Consider the following 15457-nt stretch of genomic DNA (forward strand, 5'->3'; position numbering starts at 1 on the left):
TACAGGACATGTGAAACAACGTGGAAAGTAGGGAGCTTTGGGCATGGCTCCAGTAGGGACCTTGTGATAAATTAAAATGAGATTTGTGCACTGCATTCAGACTTTTTTCTGTCAAAGACATGAGATTTTCTGAGCTGGATCCTGTGGTGGGCAGGGAAAGAACAGCAAGCACCCAAACTGATGGAAGAAAGGGCTCAGCAAGAAGCTACCAACAGCAGAGGGCACAAAAGGTAGTGCCAGCAGGGATTTGACATAGCATTGGACTAAGGTGAATTTTCATCTGAATTAAATCAAATCAGAGTTTTTTTATTTTCCCCTTATGATCACAAAAAGGGTTCTTTATTGTTATTTTTGAAAGGTTCTTAATTTTTCTCTCTCTAAATTATTTTTTTTTCTTAATGTTTAAAATTTGCTGCCACTTCATGGACTCTGTGTTGTGATTTCTTTTGTTATCCCAAGTAACAAAGCATCAAATACTCCAGCAGCTGTGGGATCAATGTAGTCAGTCTTGCCTTTGATAAACTCAACACCTGAGGAAATTTGTAGGATCATTTTACCCATTTCCTTTCCAAATTCACCTTTTTTCCACATATACTGTGGCTGCCGAATTGAATTGATTAGAAAATGACATCTGCATTTTGAGGTATTTGCATTTATCGTTCAGCTGGAATTAGGAAAGCCTCACCAGGCATTACAGGTCCGAGTGAGCAGGTTCCTGGGTCTGTTCTTTCAGTGCAGGAGGGTGAGATCCAGCTCCTGAAGGCTTGGACATGTCTGCAGGCAGCTCTGAGGCAGCTGCAGGAGGACAGGGTGTGTATAGATGGGTTTGAGTTGTGTGTTGTTAGAGTTTATTCCTTTGTTTTACAGAAATCTCTGGTATTTGTTTATTTGAAACATCACTCGCAATAACTTTGTGTATGGGTTTGGGGGCAGCACTGTTCTCTGTGTGCATGTCAGTCACATTAGTGATGTTTATCAGAAGAATGAACTGTGCTTTTCTTGGGTTTTTTTCCCAAACCCTGGAGCAAACAGTGCCAATTTGTACAGTTATCTTTTAAGGGAAGTTATCTGTTTTAAGGAAAAAAACACCCTGAGGTGAATAACTGAGCTCTTCATGTGGTTTCACAGCAGCACAATTGAAGGCCTTGGGCTGGGTGGGTTGGACACCACAGTGCTGGGTGGGGTGTGTGGAAACAGCCCTGATGGTGCTGAGAGCAGGAGGGTGACAGCTCAGTCCCCATGGTGTTGGTGTTAATCAGGGCTATGACCAGGAAAGCCCCACTGCTTCACAGAACCATACATTCACAGAACATGAAATCATTAAGGTTGGAAAAGACCTTTAAGATCATCAAGTCAACCATTAACTGAGCACTGCTTGCTCTAACCTATGTCCCCAGGTACCACATCCACTGGTCTTCCAAACTGCCCAGAGACAGTGACTCCACCACTGCCCTGGGCAGTCTATGCCAGTGCTTTACAACCTTTCTGGGAAGAAGTTTTCCCAATATCCAACCTAAATGTCTTTGGCACAATTTGAGGCTGTTTCCCCTTGTTCCCTGGGAGCAGAGCCCAAACTCCCTCTGGCTGCAGTCTCCCATCAGGGAGTTGTTCAGAGCCAGAAGGTTCCCCCTGAGCCTTCTTTTCTCCAGGCTGAGTCCCCCCAGCTCCCTCAGCTGCTCCTCATCAGACTTGTGCTCCAGAGCCTCCCCCAGCTCTGTTCCCTTCTCTAAACACGTTTCAGGCGCCTCAGTGTCTTTCTTTTCTTCTTCCTCTCTCAGACCCACAGGGCAGGTCAAGAGGCACTTGATGGGTTATTGCTTTCTTGTTTTGTTTTTGAGCAGTAAAAAACATTCCTTCTGGAAACACTGAGAATATTGTGGAAGAGATTGGAGAGTTGAGACAAACAAGATTGTGGCTGCTGAGATCTCCTTCTCCCATGCAGGCATTTGCTTCTGCTACTTCAGCCAAGAGTGATGGGCACTGCTCCTGGCTTTGCCATCTCATGCATGAATATCTGCATACCAAGTATTCAGGGTCCTTCTTAGCACCCAGAATCCAGCTCTAAGTGCTTGCATTGTCCATCAGGCAAGTGGACATCTCCCTGTGGCTCATTTGTTTTTTAAGGAAGCAAACCTACAGCAAACCAAAGAGCTGTCTTTGGGCATTGGTTTAATGAGGCTCAATGCCAAGGGATGGTTCTCCTGAGCACTGTGCCTGCAGAGCCCCGAGGTGGGGTCAGTAGGATGGTCAGTGGCATGGCAGATACCCCTGGACACACGTGGCTCCGTGGCTGGCACGCCTGGCACGCAGCACCTGCCGTGTGCCCGAGGGTGGGCTCTGCCTGCACGTGGGGCCACGTGCAAAACAGAGGGGTGGGCATCCTGACCTACCAGAGACTCCTGAGGCAGCAGATACTCTCAGTCTTGCCTTCCCTTTCATTTTGTCACTCTCCTCCAGCCCAGCCCACTCTATGGGTGCTGGATCCCTTCGCTTAACTTCTCCTGCTCAGCCTCATTTGCAAATAGGCCATTGGTTTCAAAATCTAATTTAACATTGTCCCCTTACAAACTGCCCTTCCTCCATGTGAAAGCAGAGGGCCCAGAAACTGAGGTCCAAAATTGCCCTCCACAAAACATTGCTGTCAATTACTCCTGATGGAAACTTTTGGAAACTTTTATTGCTTCTGTCCACAAGCATAACAGGCATTTTTGACAAAAAGTTCAAATAATTAAATCTGAGCTTTGTTTTACCACAAATCTGTTGCCAAAATTGATTTGACCAGCTCTACAGCCTGTAGTATTGTGTGTGCTGAAGGGAAGGAAACATTCCTAATTTTATTTTTCTCTAGTATATCACACCCAGGTAAAGCTCCTTTATTAACTTCCTCATCCTGCAGATTTAAGGTTGGAAACCACAACTTATTTATATACCACAGCTTATTTATGTACCTCCTTATGATGCTCAGTGTACACATATTTAAGATGATCAGTGTTTACAGCAGTTGGCATTGGGCTTGCTGACACCTGCACAGAGTTTACAGGGCTACAGCTCTCTCTGCTCTGTGTCAGAGCCAGCAGTTCAGCAGACAGTGGGCACAGAGCAGCGTGAGAGAGGATGGCAGTGCCACTCGGTGCCACTCTGCTTCCAGGACACACCGCGAGCAAGCGGCACCGCTGAGCAGCGTTTGGATCCGTGGCCATCCTGTCTGGGCTGCTGCTCTTGCGGCCTCCCTTTCCTGTCTTTCCCTGCCCTTCTGAGCTCTGCTAAGCTCAGCCATGTCCTTCATGGGTCGGGTGAGGAAACAGCTGCTCCTGCTGGCGCTGGTGGCTCCCCGAGGGAGGATTCAGCTGGGGATGGGGGAAGCTGTGGAGATAGAGATGTGGAGGAACACAAGGGGTTCTGGGATCTCTTCCCTGTTCGTGTGGGGCCGGAGCTGTGACCGTGTGGAAGGAAAAGAGCTGAGGAAGGGGTGGTGTCATTTCCTCCCTGTGTGAAGGGGATGTCTCATGAGTGATTGGAGGAGCGGCCTCTGTCACTTGGTGTGTGTGTGCCTGAGGGATGGGACAGCATCTTCTGGGAATCTTCATGGAAATGGAGAGCCTGTTCCCAGTTTGTGGTCCCTGGGTGGCAGCAGAGCCCTCGGTGGAGCCTGGAGTCTGTCCAGTGTCCCATGGCCTGCAGGCACTGCAGCTTGTTCTCTGCTATCTGAGCTGTCATCAGACTGTGCTGGGGCTGCATCTGAGGGCAGGGGAAAGGGATTTATCCTGTTGCTGAGCCACTTCACAGCAGGCTTAGGGACCCAGAGTGAGCCAGGCTGGTGGACCAGAGCTGAACAGCCTGTCACAAGAGAGTTCACCCAGCTCCAAAGGTTACTGTGGTCTAAGTGACAGGAAAGGAAGAAATGGCACTTAGGGAAACCCAGTGTGGGCCAAGCAAGAAAGAGAAAAAAGGAGAAGGGTAAGGGGGATTTAGGGCTTATAGAAAAAGAAAGAATGCTTGTTATGTTCTTCAGCCATTAAAAAGCTTTTTCTTGGGATTTTATTTCTTTTTTTTCAATGGTGAATGCTCATACCATCTCAGAATGGTCCTGTAATCCACAGCTTAGGGGAGATGGTTTCACACCTTGTAGTAGTGACATGGTTTAACTTTGATTTGGCTCTGTCAGGGAGGTCACACCAATGCTCTGTCATGGCAATTTAGACTTGACCCAGTCTCCAAGCATCAGGATATGTTGGCAGCTGAAATAACCTCCCTCAGGCATCCAAAACATCTGCTGATGTATAATTGGAACCCTTTTCTTGGCAGCTGAAATTCAGAGGAAAATGGGGAGCAGGGTGCTCCAGACTTTTGGACATGGGACCCTGGTGAATCATGTCAGCCCCTGTCTCCCACATCAGGAAGAAGATGGATCAATGGCACCTGCTTCCCCAGAGTGCTGCTGCTGGCAAAGCCAGGCCCTGAGTCTCAACAGGGAGCCAGGCCCAGCCCTGCTACTCCATTCCCAGCTGGTGTCCAGGGCCAGGCAGATGCTCAGGCACCTTCCTGTCTGCCTTTAGCCCAGAGCAGAGTAGGGAAGTATATTCAGAGAGTCTGTCTCCCAGGAGCTGCTGAGCAGAGAGAAAGGTGTCCTTTTCTGTCAGGGCCACATGCAGCAGAAAGCAAGAACTCCCCATGCTTCCTGGTGCCAAGGGTTCTGTGCACGTGTCAACGCCCTTTGGAGCCTGTTCAAGCACTCACTGGACAGGCTGAGCCTTTCACAGCTGGGATGTCCCTCAGGAGTGGGCACTGAGCCCTGCATCCTGGAAAGGCCATTGACAACTGCTCTGTTGCAGCTGCTGCTTGTTCACAGCAGGGACACAGCTCACTGTGCTGTCACAGCTCACTGCTGCAAGGTTCAGCTTGGGGCACTGAAGGCTTTGGACTTTGCACCAGTGACAAGATGGGCATCTGGGCTGGAGCCATAAGTGAGCAAAGAACTCTGTGACTAGTTTGTCCCAAAGCTGTTCTGCACTCCACAGGCCTTTGGTGGGCTGAACTGCTGCATCCTCAGCCCATGAGCAGCAAGGTGAGACCACGGTGGCAGTGTACTTCTCCTCAAGGGTGACACCACTGAAGTTTTTCCTTTCCTCAGCTTGCAGCTGTTATCCCCCACTCACTGACTGGTTTGGCTTTGGTTCTTTTCTTGCAGGCCTGAAGCAGCTGTTCAGCCTGAGACTGTGTCACAATCCCTGGTACAAGTGGGAGTCATGATGGTTCCTTAGCTGATCTCTGAGTGCAAAAACAACACAGAGGGGATTTCAATATTAATCAAAACAAATGCACCGTTTATTGAATGACCACAGCAAATGCGATAGAAGGATGGAAAAGGAGAGAAAGAATAGAGAGAGAGAAAGGGTGGGAGGAGAACATAGCTACCAACAGAGAGACAAAAAATCCTCGTGGTCCAGCCAATAGATCCGTCTGGTCATGCTGGGGAGAATCTCAAAGTCTTTGGTCAACTCGGGTTAACTCTTCTGCCGGGAGAGGAGCAGGACGGTACATCCAGGGAGCAGGCACAGGACACCTGAATAACAATTCCCTTGAGAACAAGGCCAGACTGTCCAGTTCCAAACAGGACAAACCAGTCCCACAGTGAGCAGGTCCAGCAAACACAGCTGCAGGCAGCACTGGGCAGACATCCCACTCCAGTCAGCCCAGTGCCCCTGTTAAGGGTCTCAGTCCTTGGGAGGGGGGGGCTTCATGAGGCAGATGAGGGATTTTCCATGGGGGATCACCAAAGTTACCCCAGAAAGTCAAACTTTCTCCAAAGTGGGTGGCATTTGGCCAGGAGATGGGGAAATTCATGGGCTATTGTGATGAGCAGGGATCGTGAAGCAGCTACAAGACTGTGGTGACAGAGCAAGCACAGCCGCAAACAATCACTTGGGAAGCATCCATCTCAACCAGGCCAGAACTGCAGTCAGGGTCCTCAGGGTCTGAGTCTCTGTCCTTGGGATGGTCATGAGGCAAATGAGAGAATCTTCAGACTGTCTCTTACAGACAGACACTGCTTGGAGCTGTGGCTGGTAAGTGTCCTCCCAGCACACACTGCCTGTTTTATATCACTGAAGGGGTGAAGTGGCCACAGCCTGTGACACCTCTCTGCTGACAGTTCTGTTCATCCATCATGTCCCAGGGATCAAGGAGCTGCAGAGCACAAGGGCTGCCTGACATCCTGGGGGTCCTGGTTGGCAGCCGGCTGAACGTGAGCCAGCAGTGAGCCCTGGGGGCCAGGAAGGCCAACGGCTCCTGGTCTGGATCAGGAATGGATCATCCTGCACCAACAGCCTGTGGCAGGAATGCTGTGGCCAGCAGGAGCAGGGAGCTCATCCTTCCCCTGTACTCAGCACTGGGGAGGCCACAGCTCGAGCGCTGTGTCCAGTTCTGCGCCCTCAGTTTGGGAAGGACATTGAGACGCTTGGGCACATCCAGAGGGGGCAGCGAGGCTGGAGAGGGGCTGGGAACACTGAAGGCCTCTGAGGAACCACTGAGGGAGCTGGGGGCGCTCAGCCTGGAGAAAAGGAGACTCAGGGGTGACCTTATCACTCTCTAGAACTCCCTGAAAGGTGCCTGTGCTCAGCTGGGGTTGGTCTCTTTCACCAGGCAGCACTGACAGAACCAGAGCACACAGTCCCAAGCTGCACCAAGGGAAATACAGGTTGGATATTAGGAAAAAGTTTTTTATGGAAAGAGTGAGAAAGTTCTGGAATGTTCTGCCCAGGGAGGTGGTGGAGTCACCATCCCTGGATGTGTTTAGAAAAAGCCTGGATGTGGCACCGGGTGCCAGGGTTTGGTTGAGGTGTTGGGGTTGGGTTGGACTCGATGATCTTTGAGGTCTTTTCCAACCCAGTAATTCTGTGTGATTCTGTGAATTCTCTGAACCTCTGGCTGTGCTTTGCCTTGCACCATATCTCCTGATGGGTTGGAGTCACAGCATGTGCCTTTTCCTGCCCCGATTGTTCCTGCTTGGAGCTGCCAGAGGATAGGCTGAACCCACCTGCCTGCACACAGGGCTCACCTCAGCCCTAGGGTTGTGTGGTTCCCTGGGTATGATCTGTTTACCAGCTTTGGACTCTCTTGGTGCTATCAAGCACAGTCTCTGTGAGAGCTGCAGAGCTGGCAGAGGGTTTGTTTGGTCCAGGGCTTTCTGGAGCCACTCAGAACCAGCATTCCAGAAGTGCTCCGTGTCATCACTGTTGTCCTCTCCCTTCACGTGACATTGGTGCTGAGTAGACACCTTCTTTCCTACCAGGAAACCCTGTCAGGGCTTGCTCCTGCTCCTCCTCCTCCCAGAGTCACTGCCTACATCCCATTCTTGCAGTCTTCAGACAGGTCTCATTCCCTTTTCCTTTGGTCCCATTCCCTTTTCCTTTCTGTTTCCCAACAGCTCCATCTTCCACAGTAGCTTGCAGGAGTAGTGCCCTGCATCCCTCCTGGAGAAGGCCTGGAGTGAACCAAGGGCTTTGGTGGGGTACATGGGAATGGGATTGAGATATCTTTAAAGGTTCCCATCCACCTGGATGAGGGGATCACTTGGTGTTGCAGTTCTTCGCAGCCAAGACAAAAATTTTTGCTTGTGACAAGGCCAGGCCAGGTACATTTGCTGTTTCTTGGGGATAAATATCTCATTTTTTTTTAGGACAGCTGCAGTCTCCATCCACCCAGGCACTCACTGACTGGAGATAGATGGCTCCACAGCAAGCCCTTCCCTGCTCCTCTCAGCAGCCATTGCTTTCCACACAGCCCATGGCACTAAGAGAAGAGGTGATGCCAAAAAAGAGGAGGCAGCATCCCACGAAACACCAAAGCTCTGGCCTGGCCGGCCTCTTTGGCCCATTTGGTGCAGTGGTTGCCTGTCCCAGGCCATCCAAAGCTATCCCACAGCCTGGGACTGATTCAGGCTGCCTGGCTTGGCCTTTCTGGCTAAGAGGACACAGGGTTTGTGTGAACCCTGGTGGAATCAGGGGTGGGCATTGCTCCCACTCTCAGGGAAAATCCCAAATCTGTCACCTTTGGCTCCATTAATGTCTGTGAACAGAGAGGAAAGCCAGACTGTGCTGGTGCTGAGCAGAGCTGCACATCCTTTGTCAGAGCTTTTGTACCTGTTCAGTGGTTCTCCAAAGACCCCTCCTAGCCAGCAGCAACTGGAGGTCAGAGTAGTTGGCTGTGTCACTGGGAGGCTGTGACAGATGCTGAAGGGGGGAGAAGAGCCAATGCAGATGGTAGAATAGTTCTGGGCTGCTGATACACCCCATTGCCCTGCTGGGTCCCCAGTGCCACATCTGCTTGGGTTTTTAATCTGTCCAGGGATGGGGACTCCACCACTGCCCTGGGCAGCTGTGCCAGTGCTTTACAATTCCTTCTGTGCAGAAATTTTCCCAATATGCAACCTAAACCTCCCCTGATGCAGCTTGAGGCCATCTCCTCTGTCCTGTCCCTGTTCCCTGGGAGCAGAGCCTGACCCCCACCTGGCTGCCCCCTCCTGTCAGGGAGTTCTGCAGAGTTGAGAAGGTCCCCACTGTGCCACCTTTTCTTCAGGCTGAGCCCCTCCATCTCCCTCAACTATTTCTGCATTCCTATTCCTATCAGACTTGTGCTCCAGAGCATTCCCCTTTCTCTTCTCTGGACACGCTCCAGCCACTCAATGTCTTTCACATCACAAGAGATTCATCTATTTGATGTCATTGTCCTTTCTGCCTCTGTGCCATGACCTGGCAGAGGTGGGAGCAGAGCCTTCCTGAAAGCTGGTACAGGGATGCTCCTCCACGATGAATGTGGAGGCTTCAGTCTCTGCTTTGGCCCCTGACTGTCCTTGGTGTTCTGGGCTGAGGTGTGAGTTCTGTGGGAGTCCTGCCCTTAGCACAGATGAGTGGGAGCAGAGAACTCCCCACAGCTGGGCTGAGACACTCTGCCAGTTAAGAGTCCCTGGGCTGGCAGAAAGGCGCACAAAGGAGCATCCACTGCCCTTTCCATGGCACAGGTGCCAGGGAGAGCCTGTGGGAAGCACAGCACCAATTTGTGTTGTCTGCCGAGGGAAGAAAATGGCTCCCAGCAGGGCTCTCAATTCATGGCTGGGAAGGAAGAAGGTTGAAGTGGATAAATAATAAGGATTTCCCCAATTTCATGTAGAATAGATGCAAGTAACCAGCATAAAGATACTGAAAATAGCCTTCAGGTGGACAGTAATAGCTCACCCTCAAGGGCTCTTGGAGCAGGAGGGGTGGGTTCCATAGGAAGGAAAGGTATGGGCCACACTTCACCTGAGGCAGCAGATCCTGCTGGAGGGACAGTACACCCCAGAACCGGGCTGATCAGCTTGGCAGCATTACCCGTGTTCCGTGGGACACGATCAGTCACCAGTTTTCATTCATTGCCTTCTCTCATGGCAGCGCCAGAGGCAGAGCCAGCCCTGGTGGGTGCTGCTGCTCGGGGCAGTCCCTCACAGAAGGGGACAGGAACAAGGGAAGGCTGCAGCTCATGCACCGCTGTCCCTGCGGGCCGTCCGGGCCCTGACAGCCGATCCCGGGCTGGGAGCATCTCCTGGCGGTGGCTGTAAAACCCCACTGGGGCCTCACACCTCAGCCCCTCACTGTGCACCCCCTGCCCAGCTGTCAGAGCCCACAGGGGACAGGCCAGCAGCCCCCAGTGCTGTGCTGTGGGCAGCCAGAGCAGCACTCCTCGGGCTCGCTGACTGAGGGGTCTGCAGTGCAGAGCAGCCACAGCATGAAATCGTCCCGTACCTGCAGGGCGGGACCTCGGGGAATGTGTGTCCTCGGCATCTGCATGTGCAGCAGAGTGGGCTCATTGCTTGTACAAAATGTTTGGATCAAAGCTAATAAACACTGAGCTCTGTGCCCACACCCCTTCCTGAGCAGAGCTCCCACCCTGTCCTGTGCCATGTGCCACCAGCAGCTCTGCCGTGGCACCCCAGCAGCAGGAGGAGGCACCCATGGTCAAAGCTGACCATCCAATGTGACACGGCCATTCCCTCCACACCCTTGGTGCTGCTGAGCCGCGGGGAGCACCCACAGCCGAGCACCCAGCCCCGGCAGGCTCAGGGTGGTGCCGTCACCGCAGGCACTGTGGGGCCTGAGCCCATCCCTGCCATCTCCTGAGCCCAGCAGTGACACCCCACATGTCAAGGGTAAGAGTGTGGGCAGGGCACAGTGCACCATGCTGGACACACACTTGGCCAAACAGCCCCAGGGGCTTTGCTGGAGATGGTTCTGCTCTGGCTGCTCCTGGATAGGTCCCCCCAGTGTCCCCCAGCTTCAGCAGCACCAACAGGTGATCCTGCTTTTCCCTGTGCACTCAGAATCAGCCATCTCTGATCTCCCCACAATAAGATCTTCCACCCCATCACCTGAACAAAGCAGCTTCCTCTGCTGAGGGGGTATTTCTGTCATGGGAAAAATCTTCCCTTGTACAGTATTTTCCTAGATTTCCTGTTTTTAACAGCCTGACTGGCACAGCTTGTTCAGAACACAGGTAGGATACACATTCCAGCAGTGAGATGTGTTGTCCTAGTGAAGAGGTTAAAGGTTTGGCAGGGCTGTACATGCTCAACTCTCTGAGTCCTGCTTGCCCTGGAGGTTGGGGAGCACAGCCATAACTGTGCCCAGCCCACCCAGCAGACACGGACCCCACAAAGCAGTGAGACCTGCAGCTTTCCTCCTGGGGCCTGCATGGCCCAGAGCTGCCCTGCCCTGCAGATCCACCTCCCAGCCAGACTGGGCACAAGGGCAATTTTGGCATTGTTTTGTGGAGAAAAGTGCCCCACAACTTTGTGAAAGTTGTGAAGTCACTATGTTTATTACAGCGCTGAACGCTGGACGCATGCGGAGATTGCTCTCCTCAAAAAAAGACATGCTGTCCTGATCAGGGAGGTCCTTCCCTCTTCTTCTTCTGGCACATGTGAGTTTAAGAACTCTAGGGCCCCACTCCACCATGCTGAGGGACGTTGTCTTGGTGCTGACTGATGGACCAAAGACATTATTTCACTGGGGGTGACTACGGCCAGAGCTCCCTAGATTGACTCCTCCTGATCAGCCCAGCACAAAGCAAAGCCCCAAGTAAGGACTGATGAGTGGATGTTGACCACTCATGTGACCCAGAACTTAGTGGCAAATAAAAAAGCAAAACCAGTGTTAGAAATTATTGAAAAAGTAATTATATAAAGCAAAGTGAAGACCAGAAATTATTAGGTGAAGAGGAAAGAATGGAGGACAGCTTTTATGCCTCTATAAATTCATGGTTTGCTTGGATGTTTAACTGTGCCTTGTGTGGTTCAATATACCAATCTCAAAAAGGATGTGTTAGGATTGGAGGCATTCAGACAAGTCAGCCAGGATGGGTAGTGCTGTGGAAACGCTTCCACAGAAGAAATAACTTTGAACACCCAGAAAACGAAAAGCTGAGGAGGGTCCTGGCAGAGGTTTTAGAGATGTGAGCAGCCCAATGAAAATGAACAGGGCTGGATTTCTTACTCTTCCACCTGGCACAAGTGCTAAGGGGCAGCGAGAAGAGGCAGGAGGCAGTTTCAGGGCAAACCAGAGGAGGTGGTGTGGCAGTGGTAGACCAGAGCCCCAGGTTAGGGACCTGATGGAGGTCCCCAGCCCATATTTTCTTTGCCTCTTAGGAAGATGCAGTTCTGCTCTCAGCCCTGCAGCCACCCTACCATCACCCCTGGTTGTGTCACATCTCCTGAAAGTCTCTCCCTTCCCTGTGTGCAACATGGTGGTCACCCACAGCAAATGCACATACTCCTAGGAAAACCAAAAGGGCTTTACTTCCATGGCACCAGCTGCAAGCACAGGTCACACGTGTGCCACCTGTGTGTAGCTGCCCTTGTAGCTGCCCTCTGAACTTCCTCTCAGTGCTCTCAATTTCTTCCAGGCCACCAGAGAAGGAAGAAATATTTTGTTATTTTGGGCACCTCAAAAGAATATTCTGGGGATGCTGGCTCTGTGAATGTCTTGTGTAACTCCCTGACTCATGATTTCTGGGAGTACAGTTTTCCTGGACAAATCTGGTTCCCATAAAAGTACTTTGACAACTGAAACTTTTTATAAACAGTTGAACTCCTTAAAATTCAAAATGCACTGAATATTCTCACACCACTTGTAAAAGATCTGATTGTCTACTTCAGCTCTGCTTTTTCCCCAGGAAAGGTGCTCTAATTTCCCCTCTGAATGAGCTGGGCTGTGAACCGTTAATGATTAAGGGGAGGGGGGCATGGAAAGCAATGTGAAAACATAACTAGTTGTCAGACTAAGCAGGAAATTTGTAAGGATTATGTTTAACTATTCTTCAAGACTGATACTAGTCAAGGAGGTGACTGGAGATAGGCTTTGACATAATTTTCTGATGAGGCGTTGTTAAGATGTCTCAAGCAGTTTGGGGAAGGTTTTCCTTCATTCCACTCGATGACACTGTGTGACTGTACTTTAATCATCCTAAAAGGCATTTTTAAAGTGACTCCATGCTGAGCATCCTGTGAGAAGCTGATTTAATTTGACCACTTCAGATTTGGGGCAGAAGCTTATAAAAATGTCCCAGCTTCTAGTCCTGTCTTTGTACAGCTCATCTGTCTCATGCTGAGAGAACTTAAAGCTGTGAGAGCACTGGAGCAAAAGTCCTCCCTTGAGAGATGCCAATGTGGAAAACGTTCCAGTGAATCCCTGAATGGTTTGGGTTGGGAAGGACCTTAAAGGTCATTGTCATGGTTTGACCCTGGCACAATGCCAGTGCCCCCATGAGAATACCCTCTTCCTGGGGTCTGCCGTGAGATGTGACCAGGAATAAGCAAAGCAGGCTCCTACTTAGAAATAAAGAAAACTTTATCAACTAAACTACAAGAAAAGAAAAAAAACAAAACCACAAGGAAAATGAAAACCTTACAAAAGCATTTTCCTCCCCCCCCCCCCCAATTTCCCAATGCAATACATTCCCCCAAAATCACCAACTCTCAGTCCGGCACCACCCTTTAGAATTCTCAATCTTCAGTTCATCAAGAGGAGAGGAGAGGAGTCCTTCTTGCACCATGGGCTTCCCCTGGAAACACATTGAAACCTCATGTGCTTCCCTGTCACTCAGCACCGCCGGGAAAATCCTTTGCCATCGTGACATCTTCCTTCCATGCCCAGTGCTCTCACCACTGTGCATGGACCAGAGCTGCTTCTAGGGTTGTCTTTTAAGGATGCCTTGTCTCACTCCAAAAAGGCACAGTCTCTCCTTCGGGACATCTGTCCCCCCCAGATTTTTGCACCCCCTTGGGCTGAGGGGTACCCACACTGAACCCTCCTGGTTCTGAGGCACTGCCTCCCCCTAAATGCTTTCTCTGTGTCCCAGGAAAAAAAAATGGCCACACAAGAAAAGTCCAGCCAAAAGGCCACTCCGTTATCTCTGCCCCCACTCAAGAGTCTTCTGCACTTCCCCTCTTATCTCATCTCTTATCTCTCTTCTCATTCAGCTCCAGGAGGGTCAGCATTTTGCAAGGTTTCTATCATGCAAGAAAAGGGTTAAAAATTTCAGTCTCTGCCTGTCCCAGAGCTCTGGAACTCCCACACTCGATGCCAGGTACCTTCTCACCACACTCCCCCCTTCTGCTCCTGGGCCGGCCACTAGGAGAGGAAGTCCCAAGAGGGCTTCCCTGGGCAGCAGCTTTGCTTTTAACCCCTGTGTGTTCTCAGGGGTGTGTCCAAACTTCAGTGGCTACATCAGGTGCCAATATTAAAATCTGAGCACCCATTGGTAACCACAGCATATCCCAAAAAATAACCTACTTCCTGTCAGTGAAACCACGACACATGCCCAGTGCTCTCACCACTGCACATGGACCAGAGCTGCTTTTAGGGTTTTCTTTTAAGGATGCTTTGCCCATTTCTAAAAAAAGCACAGTCTCTCACTTTCAGGACATTTCTGTTCTTCAAATTCACCTCTTGGGGCCGAGGGGTCTCAAGAACAGAGATCTTCTTCCCTGAAGACTGAGGGCACCACCACCCTCCTCACCCGTCATCTCTGTTCATGCACTCCTTCACATCACATCACTGCACTCTCTTGGCTCCAAACCATTCCCTCCCTTTAAATTGAGGCAATGGCTTGGAGCCAAGAGAGTGCAGTGATTTTACGAGAATAACATCACTGAAAAATTGTTCTGTCCATGGCTATACAAGACAAGTCCAGCTAAATGCTACTCTATCATCTCTTCTTACTTAGGATTTTTCTTATCTTCTTCGGGCATCTTTCACTTGCACAAACTTTCATCACACTGGCTCAATTCTTATTTCATCTCTATCTCTCTTCTCATTCAGCTCTAGGGGGATCAGCATTTGTAAGGTTTCTATTATCTAAGAAAAGGGTTAAAATCTCAGGCTCTGCCTGCTCAGAACTCTCTTAAGGCTGCCAGGCTCCTCTTCGCCGCACCCTCTTCTCTTTCTCAGTCTGCACAAGATATCAAATTTTGAGGTGGCACAATCACAGGCACAGGCTCTCTCTCTCTCTCTGGGGGGGCTGCCCGATGCCTCTCAGTGCTCCTCCACGCTTCCATCCTCAGGGCCCTTCACCTCCCCTCTCTGTCCAAGGCCCGGCTCCCCTCATGCGGCCGCATGGCTTCCCCTGCCGCACCCAGCCCGCAGCCGGGCAGGGCAGCTCTGAACCTTTCACCCGCCGGAACCAAGAGAGCTTCTCCTGGGCGTTCTCTGCTTTAACTCCCTGTGTGCTCAGAGGCGTATCCATGTCCTCAGGGGCCACACCAGGTGCCAATATTCAAATCTGAGCACCTATTGGTTTGACCACAGCATCCCAAAAAACTCACTTCCTTTTCAAACCAGGACACTCCCTAGCCCAAATGCCTTTTTGACAGTTGAACAATTTCAGTCAATTCTGAGCAGTGGGTAGAGATACAAAGTGTAGTAAAAAGTATTCTCTTGGGTGGGATAACAACCTCAAATCCTTTTTGTCACCAAAAGAAAGATTGAGCACGTGCTCAAGTTACCTGTGATGCAGCATGGCAGCATGATTTCAGAGGAGTGGGGGGGAGAAAGGTGAAGAGCATGGGAGCAGGAGGGCACAAAGTCATGGGAGCAGTGTGATCCCTGACACCAGAGGGTTTCTGACCACCCAAAATGCACTGTTGTTTCTTGGCAGAGCTTAACATGAAATATGTAGGTTCACTGATGAAGGTCTGGGGCCAGGTGTGGGGTCTGCAGCCAGAGCAGGAGCAATCCATCAAAACCTGTCTCCAGGGATTCCTGGCCAGCCCCCATCCCTTCTCCATGGATGGGAGAGTTCTGAAAACCAGTCCCGAGTGTGTCACCCCCAAAAGTATGCCATTCCTGTCACACAGTGGTGGTAAGTAGGAGGGGCTCTGCTTCCAGCACAGTGAGCAGGGCTGGGACCAGGGTCAGGTGACATCTCT

The sequence above is a fragment of the Ammospiza nelsoni genome, chromosome 17 (genome assembly GCF_027579445.1).
Source record: "Ammospiza nelsoni isolate bAmmNel1 chromosome 17, bAmmNel1.pri, whole genome shotgun sequence".
Classification (NCBI taxonomy): domain Eukaryota; kingdom Metazoa; phylum Chordata; class Aves; order Passeriformes; family Passerellidae; genus Ammospiza; species Ammospiza nelsoni.